A 15,403-nucleotide genomic window follows, 5' to 3' on the forward strand; every position below is an offset into this window, starting at 1 on the left:
ACTGAAGTTTTAGAGAAAATAAACTAAGTTGAAACCATTAAATAACTAACCAGCCTGTGCCAGGGATCTGTGTCAGCTGATCTTTGCGACCATGCACTGAAGTCTTAGATCAAATAAACTAACCTGAAACCATTTAAATAACTAACCAGCCTGTGACAGCGATCTGTGTCAGCTGATCCCTGCAAGCGTGCACTGAAGTTTTAGATCAAATAAACTAAGTTGAAACCATTAAATAACTAACCAGCCTGTGCAAGGGATCTGTGTCAGCGGATCCCTGCGACCGTGCACTGAAGTTTAAGATAAAATAAACTAAGTTGAAACCATTAAATAACTAACCAGCCTGTGCCAGGGATCTGTGTCAGCTGATCCCTGCAACCGTGCACTGAAGTTTTAGATAAACTAAGCTGAAACCATTAAATAACTAGCCAGCCTGTGCCAGGGATCTGTGTCAGCTGATCCCTGCAACCGTGCACTGAAGTTTTAGATAAACTTGGCTGAAACCATTAAATAACTAACCAGCCTGTACCAGCGATCTGTTTCAGCTGATCCCTGCAATCGTGCACTGAAGTTTTAGATCAAATAAACTAAGTTAAAACCATTAAATAACTAACCAGCCTGTGCCAGGGATCTGTGTCAGGTGATCCCTGCAACCGTGCACTGAAGTTTTAGATAAACTAAGCTGAAACCATTAAATAACTAACCAGCCTGTACCAGCGATCTGTTTCAGCTGATCCCTGCAACCGTGCACTGAAGTTTTAGATAAACTAAGCTGAAACCATTAAATAACTAACCAGCCTGTGCCAGCGATCTGTGTCAGCTGATCCCTGCAACCGTGCACTGAAGTTTTAGATAAAATAAACCAAACCGAAACCATTAAATAACTAACCAGCCTGTGCCAGCGATCTGTGTCAGCTGATTCCTGCAACCGTGCACTGAAGTTTTAGATAAACTAAGCTGAAACCATTAAATAACTAGCCAGCCTGTGCCAGGGATCTGTGTCAGCTGATCCCTGCAACCGTGCACTGAAGTTTTAGATAAACTAAGCTGAAACCATTAAATAACTAACCAGCCTGTACCAGCGATCTGTTTCAGCTGATCCCTGCAACCGTGCACTGAAGTTTTAGATAAACTAAGCTGAAACCATTAAATAACTAACCAGCCTGTGCCAGCGATCTGTGTCAGCTGATTCCTGCAACCGTGCACTGAAGTTTTAGATAAACTAAGTTGAAACCATTAAATAACTAACCAGCCTGTGCCAGCGATCTGTTTCAGCTGATTCCTGCAACCGTGCACTGAAGTTTTTTATGATAAACTAAGTTGAAACCATTTAAATAACTAACCAGCCTGTGACAGCGATCTGTGTCAGCTGATCCCTGCAACCGTGCACTGAAGTTTTAGATCAAATAAACTAAGCTGAAACCATTAAATAACTAACCAGCCTGTGCCAGAGATCTGTGTCAGCTGATCCCTGCAACCGTGCACTGAAGTTTTAGATCAAATAAACTAAGCTGAAACCATTAAATAACCAACCAGCCTGTGCCAGAGATCTGTGTCAGCTGATCCCTGCGAACGTGGACTGAAGTTTTAGATCAAATAAACAAAGCTGAAACCATTAAATAACTAACCAGCGATCTGTGTCAGCTGATCACTGCGACCGTGCACTGAAGTTTTAGATAAAATAAACTAAGTTGAAACCATTAAATAACTAACCAGCCTGTGCCAGCGATCTGGGTCAGCTGATCCCTGCAACCGTGCACTGAAGTCTTAGATCAAATAAACTAAGCTGAAACCATTAAATAACTAACCAGCCTGTGCCAGCGATCTGGGTCAGCTGATCCCTGCGAACGTGGACTGAAGTTTTAGATCAAATGAACAAAGCTGAAACCATTAAATAACTAACCAGCGATCTGTGTCAGCGGATCCCTGCGACCGTGCACTGAAGTTTTAGATAAAATAAACTAAGCTGAAACCATTAAATAACTAACCAGCGATCTGTGTCAGCTGATCCCTGCGACCGTGCACTGAAGTTTTAGATAAAATAAACTAAGCTGAAACCATTAAATAACTAACCAGCGATCTGTGTCAGCGGATCCCTGCGACCGTGCACTGAAGTTTTAGAGAAAATAAACTAAGTTGAAACCATTAAATAACTAACCAGCCTGTGCCAGGAATCTTTGTCAACTGATCCCTGCAACCGTGCACTGAAGTTTTAGATAAAATAAACCAAACCGAAACCATTAAATAACTAACCAGCCTGTGCCAGCGATCTGTGTCAGCTGATTCCTGCAACCGTGCACTGAAGTTTTAGATAAACTAAGTTGAAACCATTAAATAACTAACCAGCCTGTGCCAACGATCTGTGTCAGCTGATCCCTGCAACCGTGCACTGAAGTTTTAGATAAACTAAGCTGAAACCATTAAATAACTAACCAGCCTGTGCCAGCGATCTGTTTCAGCTGATTCCTGCAACCGTGCACTGAAGTTTTTTATGATAAACTAAGTTGAAACCATTTAAATAACTAACCAGCCTGTGACAGCGATCTGTGTCAGCTGATCCCTGCAACCGTGCACTGAAGTTTTAGATCAAATAAACTAAGCTGAAACCATTAAATAACCAACCAGCCTGTGCCAGAGATCTGTGTCAGCTGATCCCTGCGAACGTGGACTGAAGTTTTAGATCAAATAAACAAAGCTGAAACCATTAAATAACTAACCAGCCTGTGCCAGCGATCTGTGTCAGCTGATCACTGCGACCGTGCACTGAAGTTTTAGATAAAATAAACTAAGTTGAAACCATTAAATAACTAACCAGCCTGTGCCAGCGATCTGTGTCAGCTGATCCCTGCAACCGTGCACTGAAGTCTTAGATCAAATAAACTAAGCTGAAACCATTAAATAACTAACCAGCCTGTGCCAGCGATCTGGGTCAGCTGATCCCTGCGAACGTGGACTGAAGTTTTAGATCAAATAAACAAAGCTGAAACCATTAAATAACTAACCAGCGATCTGTGTCAGCTGATCCCTGCGACCGTGCACTGAAGTTTTAGATAAAATAAACTAAGTTGAAACCATTAAATAACTAACCAGCCTGTGCAAGGGATCTGTGCCAGCGATCTGTTTCAGCTGATCTTTGCGAACGTGCACTGAAGTCTTAGATCAAATAAACTAACCTGAAACCATTAAATAACCAACCAGCCTGTGCCAGCGATCTGTGTCAGCTGATCCCTGCAACCGTGCACTGAAGTTTTAGATCAAATAAACTAAGCTGAAACCACTAAACAACTAACCAGCCTGTGCCAGCGATCTGTGTCAGCTGATCCCTGCAACCGTGCACTGAAGTTTTAGAGAAAATAAACTAAGTTGAAACCATTAAATAACTAACCAGCGTGTGTCAGGGATCTGTGTTAGCTGATCCCTGCAACTGTGCACTGAAGTTTTACAGAAAATAAAGTAAGCTGAAACAATTAAATAACTAACCAGCCTGTGCCAGGGATCTGTGTCAGCTGATCCCTGCGACCATGCACTGAAGTCTTAGATCAAATAAACTAACCTGAAACCATTAAATAACTAACCAGCCTGTGCGAGCGATCTGTGTCAGCTGATCCCTGCAACCGTGCACTGAAGTTTTAGATCAAATAAACTAAGCTGAAACCATTAAATAACCAATCAGGCTGTGCCAGAGATCTGTGTCAGCTGATCCCTGCGAACGTGGACTGAAGTTTTAGATCAAATAAACTAAGTTGAAACCATTAAATAACTAACCAGCCTGTGCAAGGGATCTGTGTCAGCGGATCCCTGCGACCGTGCACTGAAGTTTTAGATAAAATAAACTAAGTTGAAACCATTAAATAACTAACCAGCCTGTGCAAGGGATCTGTGTCAGCTGATCCCTGCAACCGCGCACTGAAGTTTTAGATAAACTTGGCTGAAACCATTAAATAACTAACCAGCCTGTACCAGCGATCTGTTTCAGCTGATCCCTGCAATCGTGCACTGAAGTTTTAGATCAAATAAACTAAGTTAAAACCATTAAATAACTAACCAGCCTGTGCCAGCGATCTGTGTCAGCGGATCCCTGCGACCGTGCACTGAAGTTTAAGATAAAATAAACTAAGTTGAAACCATTAAATAACTAACCAGCCTGTGCCAGGGATCTGTGTCAGCTGATCCCTGCAACCGTGCACTGAAGTTTTAGATAAACTAAGCTGAAACCATTAAATAACTAGCCAGCCTGTGCCAGCGATCTGTTTCAGCTGATCTTTGCGAACGTGCACTGAAGTCTTAGATCAAATAAACTAACCTGAAACCATTAAATAACCAACCAGCCTGTGCGAGCGATCTGTGTCAGCTGATCCCTGCAATCGTGCACTGAAGTTTTAGATCAAATAAACTAAGCTGAAACCATTAAATAACCAATCAGGCTGTGCCAGAGATCTGTGTCAGCTGATCCCTGCGAACGTGGACTGAAGTTGTAGATCAAATAAACAAAGCTGAAACCATTAAATAACTAACCAGCGATCTGTGTCAGCTGATCACTGCGACCGTGCACTGAAGTTTTAGATCAAATAAACTAAGTTGAAACCACTAAATAACTAACCAGCCTGTGCCAGCGATCTGTGTCAGCTGATCCCTGCAACCGTGCACTGAAGTTTTAGAGAAAATAAACTAAGTTGAAACCATTAAATAACTAACCAGCCTGTGCCAGGGATCTGTGTCAGCTGATCCCTGCAACCGTGCACTGAAGTTTTAGATAAACTAAGCTGAAACCATTAAATAACTAGCCAGCCTGTGCCAGCGATCTGTGTCAGCTGATCCCTGCAACCGTGCACTGAAGTTTTAGATAAAATAAACCAAACCGAAACCATTAAATAACTAACCAGCCTGTGCCAGCGATCTGTGTCAGCTGATTCCTGCAACCGTGCACTGAAGTTTTAGATAAACTAAGCTGAAACCATTAAATAACTAGCCAGCCTGTGCCAGGGATCTGTGTCAGCTGATTCCTGCAACCGTGCACTGAAGTTTTAGATAAACTAAGCTGAAACCATTAAATAACTAGCCAGCCTGTGCCAGGGATCTGTGTCAGCTGATCCCTGCAACCGTGCACTGAAGTTTTAGATAAACTAAGCTGAAACCATTAAATAACTAGCCAGCCTGTGCCAGGGATCTGTGTCAGCTGATTCCTGCAACCGTGCACTGAAGTTTTAGATAAACTAAGCTGAAACCATTAAATAACTAGCCAGCCTGTGCCAGCGATCTGTGTCAGCTGATCCCTGCAACCGTGCACTGAAGTTTTAGATAAAATAAACCAAACCGAAACCATTAAATAACTAACCAGCCTGTGCCAGCGATCTGTGTCAGCTGATTCCTGCAACCGTGCACTGAAGTTTTAGATAAACTAAGTTGAAACCATTAAATAACTAACCAGCCTGTGCCAGCGATCTGTGTCAGCTGATCCCTGCAACCGTGCACTGAAGTTTTAGATAAACTAAGCTGAAACCATTAAATAACTAACCAGCCTGTGTCAGCGATCTGTTTCAGCTGATTCCTGCAACCGTGCACTGAAGTTTTTTATGATAAACTAAGTTGAAACCATTTAAATAACTAACCAGCCTGTGACAGCGATCTGTTTCAGCTGATCCCTGCAATCGTGCACTGAAGTTTTAGATCAAATAAACTAAGTTAAAACCATTAAATAACTAACCAGCCTGTGCCAGCGATCTGTGTCAGCTGATTCCTGCAACCGTGCACTGAAGTTTTAGATAAACTAAGCTGAAACCATTAAATAACTAGCCAGCCTGTGCCAGCGATCTGTTTCATCTGATCCCTGCAACCGTGCACTGAAGTTTTAGATAAACTAAGCTGAAACCATTAAATAACTAACCAGCCTGTGCCAGCGATCTGTGTCAGCTGATCCCTGCAACCGTGCACTGAAGTTTTAGATAAAATAAACCAAACCGAAACCATTAAATAACTAACCAGCCTGTGCCAGCGATCTGTGTCAGCTGATTCCTGCAACCGTGCACTGAAGTTTTAGATAAACTAAGTTGAAACCATTAAATAACTAACCAGCCTGCGCCAGCGATCTGTGTCAGCTGATCCCTGCAACCGTGCACTGAAGTTTTAGATAAACTAAGCTGAAACCATTAAATAACTAACCAGCCTGTGCCAGCGATCTGTTTCAGCTGATTCCTGCAACCGTGCACTGAAGTTTTTTATGATAAACTAAGTTGAAACCATTTAAATAACTAACCAGCCTGTGACAGCGATCTGTGTCAGCTGATCCCTGCAACCGTGCACTGAAGTTTTAGATCAAATAAACTAAGCTGAAACCATTAAATAACTAACCAGCCTGTGCCAGCGATCTGTGTCAGCTGATCCCTGCAAGCGTGCACTGAAGTTTTAGATCAAATAAACTAAGCTGAAACCATTAAATAACTAACCAGCCTGTGCCAGCGATCTGTGTCAGCGGATCCCTGCGACCGTGCACTGAAGTTTTAGATCAAATAAACTAAGTTGAAACTATTAAATAACTAACCAGCCTGTGCCAGCGATCTGTGTCAGCTGATCCCTGCGAACGTGGACTGAAGTTGTAAATCAAATAAACTAAGCTGAAACCATTAAATAACTAACCAGCGATCTGTGTCAGCTGATCCCTGCGACCGTGCACTGAAGTTTTAGAGAAAATAAAGTAAGCTGAAACCATTAAATAACTAACCAGCCTGTGCCAGGGATCTGTGTTAGCTGATCCCTGCAACTGTGCACTGAAGTTTTACAGAAAATAAAGTAAGCTGAAACCATTAAATAACTAACCAGCCTGTGCCAGGGATCTGTGTCAGCTGATCTTTGCGACCATGCACTGAAGTTTTAGATCAAATAAACTAAGCTGAAACCATTAAATAACTAACCAGCCTGTGCCAGCGATCTTTGTCAGCTGATCCCTGCGAACGTGGATTGAAGTTTTAGATAAAATAAACTAAGCTGAAACCATTAAATAACTAACCAGTCTGTACCAGCGATCTGTGTCAGCTGATCCCTGCGAACGTGGACTGAAGTTTTAGATCAAATAAACCAAACCTAAACCATTAAATAACTAACCAGCCTGTGCCAGCGATCTGTGTCAGCTGATCCCTGCAACCGTGCACTGAAGTTTTAGATTAAATAAACCAAACCTAAACCATTAAATAACTAACCAGCCTGTGCCAGCGATCTGTGTCAGCTGATCCCTGCAACCGTGCACTGAAGTTTTAGATAAACGAAGCTGAAACCATTAAATAACTAACCAGTCTGTACCAGCGATTCTGTGTCAGCTGATCCCTGCAACCGTGCACTGAAGTTTTAGATTAAATAAACCAAACCTAAACCATTAAATAACTAACCAGCCTGTGCCAGCGATCTGTGTCAGCTGATCCCTGCAACCGTGCACTGAAGTTTTAGATAAACTAAGCTGAAACCATTAAATAACTAACCAGCCTTTGCCAGCTATCTTTGTCATCTGATCCCTGCAACCGTGCACTGAAGTTTTAGATAAACTTGGCTGAAACCATTAAATAACTAACCAGCCTGTACCAGCGATCTGTGTCAGCTGATCCCTGCAACCGTGCACTGAAGTTTTAGATCAAATAAACTAAGTTGAAACCATTAAATAACTAACCAGCCTGTGCCAGCAATCTGTGTCAGCTGATCCCTGCAACCGTGCACTGAAGTCTTAGATAAACTAAGCTGAAACCATTAAATAACTGACCAGCCTGTGACAGCGATCTGTTTCAGCTGATCCCTGCGAACGTGGACTGAAGTCTTAGATCAAAATAAACTAAGCTGAAACCACAAAATAACTAACCAGCCTGTGCCAGCGATCTGTGTCAGCTGATCCCTGCAACCGTGCACTGAAGTTTTAGATAAAATAAACTAAGCTGAAACCATTAAATAACTAACCAGCCTGTGCCAGCGATCTGTGTCAGCTGATCCCTGCAACCGTGCACTGAAGTTTTAGATAAAATAAACTAAGCTGAAACCATTAAATAACTAACCAGCATGTGCCAGCGATCTGTGTCAGCTGATTCCTGCAACCGTGCACTGAAGTTTTAGATAAACTAAGCTGAAACCATTAAATAACTAACCAGCCTGTGCCAGCGATCTGTGTCAGCTGATCCCTGCAACCGTGCACTGAAGTTTTAGATCAAATAAACTAAGTTGAAACTATTAAATAACTAACCAGCCTGTGCCAGCGATCTGTGTCAGCTGATCCCTGCAACCGTGCACTGAAGTTTTAGATCAAATAAACTAAGCTGAAACCATTAAATAACCAACCAGGCTGTGCCAGAGATCTGTGTCAGCTGATCCCTGCGAACGTGGACTGAAGTTGTAAATCAAATAAACTAAGCTGAAACCATTAAATAACTAACCAGCGATCTGTGTCAGCTGATCCCTGCGACCGTGCACTGAAGTTTTAGAGAAAATAAACTAAGTTGAAACCATTAAATAACTAACCAGCGTGTGTCAGGGATCTGTGTTACCTGATCCCTGCAACTGTGCACTGAAGTTTTACAGAAAATAAAGTAAGCTGAAACCATTAAATAACTAACCAGCCTGTGCCAGGGATCTGTGTCAGCTGATCTTTGCGACCATGCACTGAAGTTTTAGATCAAATAAACTAAGCTGAAACCATTAAATAACTAACCAGCCTGTGCCAGCGATCTTTGTCAGCTGATCCCTGCGAACGTGGACTGAAGTTTTAGATAAAATAAACTAAGCTGAAACCATTAAATAACTAACCAGTCTGTACCAGCGATCTGTGTCAGCTGATCCCTGCGAACGTGGACTGAAGTTTTAGATCAAATAAACCAAACCTAAACCATTAAATAACTAACCAGCCTGTGCCAGCGATCTGTGTCAGCTGATCCCTGCAACCGTGCACTGAAGTTTTAGATTAAATAAACCAAACCTAAACCATTAAATAACTAACCAGCCTGTACCAGCGATTCTGTGTCAGCTGATCCCTGCAACCGTGCACTGAAGTTTTAGATAAACTTGGCTGAAACCATTAAATAACTAACCAGCCTGTACCAGCGATTCTGTGTCAGCTGATCCCTGCAACCGTGCACTGAAGTTTTAGATAAACTTGGCTGAAACCATTAAATAACTAACCAGCCTGTACCAGCGATCTGTGTCAGCTGATCCCTGCAACCGTGCACTGAAGTTTTAGATAAACTAAGCTGAAACCATTAAATAACTAACCAGCCTGTGCCAGCGATCTGTGTCAGCTGATCCCTGCAACCGTGCACTGAAGTTTTAGATAAAATAAACTAAGCTGAAACCATTAAATAACTAACCAGCCTGTGCCAGCGATTCTGTGTTAGCTGATCCCTGCAACCGTGCACTGAAGTTTTAGATTAAATAAACCAAACCTAAACCATTAAATAACTAACCAGCCTGTGCCAGCGATCTGTGTCAGCTTATCCCTGCAACCGTGCACTGAAGTTTTAGATAAACTAAGCTGAAACCATTAAATAACTAACCAGCCTGTGCCAGCGATCTTTGTCAGCTGATCCCTGCGAACGTGGACTGAAGTTTTAGATAAAATAAACTAAGCTGAAACCATTAAATAACTAACCAGTCTGTACCAGCGATTCTGTGTTAGCTGATCCCTGCAACCGTGCACTGAAGTTTTAGATTAAATAAACCAAACCTAAACCATTAAATAACTAACCAGCCTGTGCCAGCGATCTGTGTCAGCTGATCCCTGCAACCGTGCACTGAAGTTTTAGATAAACTAAGCTGAAACCATTAAATAACTAACCAGCCTGTACCAGCGATCTGTGTCAGCTGATCCCTGCAACCGTGCACTGAAGTTTTAGATAAACTAAGCTGAAACCATTAAATAACTAACCAGCCTGTGCCAGCGATCTGTGTCAGCTGATCCCTGCAACCGTGCACTGAAGTTTTAGATAAAATAAACCAAACCGAAACCATTAAATAACTAACCAGCATGTGCCAGCGATCTGTGTCAGCTGATTCCTGCAACCGTGCACTGAAGTTTTAGATAAACTAAGCTGAAACCATTAAATAACTAACCAGCCTGTGCCAGCGATCTGTGTCAGCTGATCCCTGCAACCGTGCACTGAAGTTTTAGATCAAATAAACTAAGTTGAAACTATTAAATAACTAACCAGCCTGTGCCAGCGATCTGTGTCAGCTGATCCCTGCAACCGTGCACTGAAGTTTTAGATCAAATAAACTAAGTTGAAACCATTAAATAACTAACCAGCCTGTGCCAGCGATCTGTGTCAGCTGATCCCTGCAACCGTGCACTGAAGTTTTAGATAAACTAAACTGAAACCATTAAATAACTGACCAGCCTGTGCCAGCGATCTGTTTCAGCTGATCCCTGCGAACGTGGACTGAAGTCTTAGATCAAAATAAACTAAGCTGAAACCACAAAATAACTAACCAGCCTGTGCCAGCGATCTGTGTCAGCTGATCCCTGCAACCGTGCACTGAAGTTTTAGATAAAATAAACTAAACTGAAACCATTAAATAACTAACCAGCCTGTGCCAGCTATCTTTGTCAGCTGATACTTGCAAACATGCACTGAAGTTTTAGATAAAATTAACTAAGTTGAAACCATTAAATAACTAACCAGCGTGTGCCAGCGATCTGTTTCAGCTGATCTTTGCGAACGTGCACTGAAGTTTTAGATAAAATAAACTAAGTTGAAACCATTAAATAACTAACCAGCCTGTGCCAGCGATCTGTTTCAGCTGATCTTTGCGAACGTGCACTGAATTTTTAGAGAAAATAAACTAAGTTGAAACCATTAAATAACTAACCAGCCTGTGCCAGGGATCTGTGTCAGCTGATCCCTGCAACCGTGCACTGAAGTTTTAGATCAAATAAACTAAGCTGAAACCATTAAATAACCAACCAGGCTGTGCCAGGGATCTGTGTCAGCTGATCCCTGTGAACGTGGACTGAAGTCTTAGATCAAATAAACTAAGCTGAAACCATTAAATAACTAACCAGCCTGTGCCAGCGATCTGTGTCAGCGGATCCCTGCGACCGTGCACTGAAGTTTTAGATCAAATAAACTAAGCTGAAACCATTAAATAACCAACCAGGCTGTGCCAGAGATCTGTGTCAGCTGATCCCTGCAACCGTGCACTGAAGTTTTAGATAAACTAAGCTGAAACCATTAAATAACTGACCAGCCTGTGCCAGCGAACTGTTTCAGCTGATCCCTGCGAACGTGGACTGAAGTCTTAGATCAAAAAAATTAAGTTGAAACCACTAAATAACTAACCAGCCTGTGCCAGCGATCTGTTTCAGCTGATCCCTGCGAACGTGGACTGAAGTCTTAGATCAAAATAAACTAAGCTGAAACCACAAAATAACTAACCAGCCTGTGCCAGCGATTTGTGTCAGCTGATCCCTGCAACCGTGCACTGAAGTTTTAGATAAAATAAACTAAGCTGAAACCATTAAATAACTAACCAGCATGTGCCAGCGATCTGTGTCAGCTGATTCCTGCAACCGTGCACTGAAGTTTTAGATAAACTAAGCTGAAACCATTAAATAACTAACCAGCCTGTGCCAGCGATCTGTGTCAGCTGATCCCTGCAACCGTGCACTGAAGTTTTAGATCAAATAAACTAAGTTGAAACTATTAAATAACTAACCAGCCTGTGCCAGCGATCTGTGTCAGCTGATCCCTGCAACCGTGCACTGAAGTTTTAGATCAAATAAACTAAGTTGAAACCATTAAATAACTAACCAGCCTGTGCCAGCGATCTGTGTCAGCTGATCCCTGCAACCGTGCACTGAAGTTTTAGATAAACTAAGCTGAAACCATTAAATAACTAACCAGCATGTGCCAGCGATCTGTGTCAGCTGATTCCTGCAACCGTGCACTGAAGTTTTAGATAAACTAAGCTGAAACCATTAAATAACTAACCAGCCTGTGCCAGCGATCTGTGTCAGCTGATCCCTGCAACCGTGCACTGAAGTTTTAGATCAAATAAACTAAGTTGAAACCATTAAATAACTAACCAGCCTGTGCCAGCGATCTGTTTCAGCTGATCCCTGCGACCGTGCACTGAAGTTTTAGATAAAAAAAACTAAGTTGAATCCATTAAATAACTGACCAGCCTGTGCCAGCGATCTGTGTCAGCTGATCCCTGCAACCGTGGACTGAAGTCTTAGATCAAAATAAACTAAGCTGAAACCACAAAATAACTAACCAGCCTGTGCCAGCGATCTGTGTCAGCTGATCTTTGCGACCATGCACTGAAGTCTTAGATCAAATAAACTAACCTGAAACCATTTAAATAACTAACCAGCCTGTGACAGCGATCTGTGTCAGCTGATCCCTGCAACCGTGCACTGAAGTCTTAGATCAAATAAACTAACCTGAAACCATTTAAATAACTAACCAGCCTGTGCCAGCGATCTGTTTCATCTGATCCCTGCAACCGTGCACTGAAGTTTTAGATAAACTAAGCTGAAACCATTAAATAACTAACCAGCCTGTGCCAGCGATCTGTTTCAGCTGATCTTTGCGAATGTGCACTGAAGTCTTAGATCAAAATAAACTAAGCTGAAACCACGAAATAACTAACCAGCCTGTGCCAGCGATCTGTGTCAGCTGATCCCTGCAACCGTGCACTGAAGTTTTAGATCAAATAAACTAAGCTGAAACCATTAAATAACTAACCAGCCTGTGACAGCGATCTGTGTCAGCTGATCCCTGCAACCGTGCACTGAAGTTTTAGATCAAATAAACTAAGCTGAAACCATTAAATAACTAACCAGCCTGTGCCAGCGATCTTTGTCAGCGGATCCCTGCGACCGTGCACTGAAGTTTTAGATAAAATAAACTAAGTTGAAACCATTAAATAACTAACCAGCCTGTGCAAGGGATCTGTGTCAGCTGATCCCTGCAACCGCGCACTGAAGTTTTAGATAAACTTGGCTGAAACCATTAAATAACTAACCAGCCTGTACCAGCGATCTGTTTCAGCTGATCCCTGCAATCGTGCACTGAAGTTTTAGATTAAATAAACCAAACCTAAACCATTAAATAACTAACCAGCCTGTGCCAGCGATCTGTGTCAGCTTATCCCTGCAACCGTGCACTGAAGTTTTAGATAAACTAAGCTGAAACCATTAAATAACTAACCAGCCTGTGCCAGCGATCTTTGTCAGCTGATCCCTGCGAACGTGGACTGAAGTTTTAGATAAAATAAACTAAGCTGAAACCATTAAATAACTAACCAGCCTGTGCCAGCGATCTGTGTCAGCTGATCCCTGCAACCGTGCACTGAAGTTTTAGATTAAATAAACCAAACCTAAACCATTAAATAACTAACCAGCCTGTGCCAGCGATCTGTGTCAGCTTATCCCTGCAACCGTGCACTGAAGTTTTAGATAAACTAAGCTGAAACCATTAAATAACTAATTAGCCTGTGCCAGCGATCTTTGTCAGCTGATCCCTGCGAACGTGGACTGAAGTTTTAGATAAAATAAACTAAGCTGAAACCATTAAATAACTAACCAGCCTGTGCCAGCGATTCTGTGTTAGCTGATCCCTGCAACCGTGCACTGAAGTTTTAGATTAAATAAACCAAACCTAAACCATTAAATAACTAACCAGCCTGTGCCAGCGATCTGTGTCAGCTTATCCCTGCAACCGTGCACTGAAGTTTTAGATAAACTAAGCTGAAACCATTAAATAACTAACCAGCCTGTGCCAGCGATCTTTGTCAGCTGATCCCTGCGAACGTGGACTGAAGTTTTAGATAAAATAAACTAAGCTGAAACCATTAAATAACTAACCAGTCTGTACCAGCGATTCTGTGTTAGCTGATCCCTGCAACCGTGCACTGAAGTTTTAGATTAAATAAACCAAACCTAAACCATTAAATAACTAACCAGCCTGTGCCAGCGATCTGTGTCAGCTGATCCCTGCAACCGTGCACTGAAGTTTTAGATAAACTAAGCTGAAACCATTAAATAACTAACCAGCCTGTACCAGCGATCTGTGTCAGCTGATCCCTGCAACCGTGCACTGAAGTTTTAGATAAACTAAGCTGAAACCATTAAATAACTAACCAGCCTGTGCCAGCGATCTGTGTCAGCTGATCCCTGCAACCGTGCACTGAAGTTTTAGATAAAATAAACCAAACCGAAACCATTAAATAACTAACCAGCATGTGCCAGCGATCTGTGTCAGCTGATTCCTGCAACCGTGCACTGAAGTTTTAGATAAACTAAGCTGAAACCATTAAATAACTAACCAGCCTGTGCCAGCGATCTGTGTCAGCTGATCCCTGCAACCGTGCACTGAAGTTTTAGATCAAATAAACTAAGTTGAAACCATTAAATAACTAACCAGCCTGTGCCAGCGATCTGTGTCAGCTGATCCCTGCAACCGTGCACTGAAGTTTTAGATAAACTAAACTGAAACCATTAAATAACTGACCAGCCTGTGCCAGCGATCTGTTTCAGCTGATCCCTGCGAACGTGGACTGAAGTCTTAGATCAAAATAAACTAAGCTGAAACCACAAAATAACTAACCAGCCTGTGCCAGCGATCTGTGTCAGCTGATCCCTGCAACCGTGCACTGAAGTTTTAGATAAAATAAACTAAACTGAAACCATTAAATAACTAACCAGCCTGTGCCAGCTATCTTTGTCAGCTGATACTTGCAAACATGCACTGAAGTTTTAGATAAAATTAACTAAGTTGAAACCATTAAATAACTAACCAGCGTGTGTCAGGGATCTGTGTTAGTTGATCCCTGCGACCGTGCACTGAAGTTTTAGATAAAATAAACTAAGTTGAAACCATTAAATAACTAACCAGCCTGTGCCAGGGATCTGTGTCAGCTGATCCCTGCAACCGTGCACTGAAGTTTTAGATCAAATAAACTAAGCTGAAACCATTAAATAACCAACCAGGCTGTGCCAGGGATCTGTGTCAGCTGATCCCTGCGAACGTGGACTGAAGTCTTAGATCAAATAAACTAAGCTGAAACCATTAAATAACTAACCAGCCTGTGCCAGCGATCTGTGTCAGCGGATCCCTGCGACCGTGCACTGAAGTTTTAGATCAAATAAACTAAGCTGAAACCATTAAATAACCAACCAGGCTGTGCCAGAGATCTGTGTCAGCTGATCCCTGCGAACGTGTACTGAAGTTTTAGATCAAATAAACTAAGCTGAAACCACTAAATAACTAACCAGCCTGTGCCAGCGATCTGTGTCAGCTGATCCCTGCAACCGTGCACTGAATTTTTAGAGAAAATAAACTAAGTTGAAACCATTAAATAACTAACCAGAGTGTGTCAGGGATCTGTGTTAGCTGATCCCTGCAACTGTGCACTGAAGTTTTACAGAAAATAAAGTAAG

Source organism: Aulonocara sp. 'chitande type north' Nkhata Bay, linkage group LG3 (genome assembly GCF_057382095.1).
Source record: "Aulonocara sp. 'chitande type north' Nkhata Bay isolate Kocher_YH1m ecotype deep benthic linkage group LG3, A_spYH_male_GT1.1, whole genome shotgun sequence".
Lineage (NCBI taxonomy): Eukaryota > Metazoa > Chordata > Actinopteri > Cichliformes > Cichlidae > Aulonocara > Aulonocara sp. 'chitande type north' Nkhata Bay.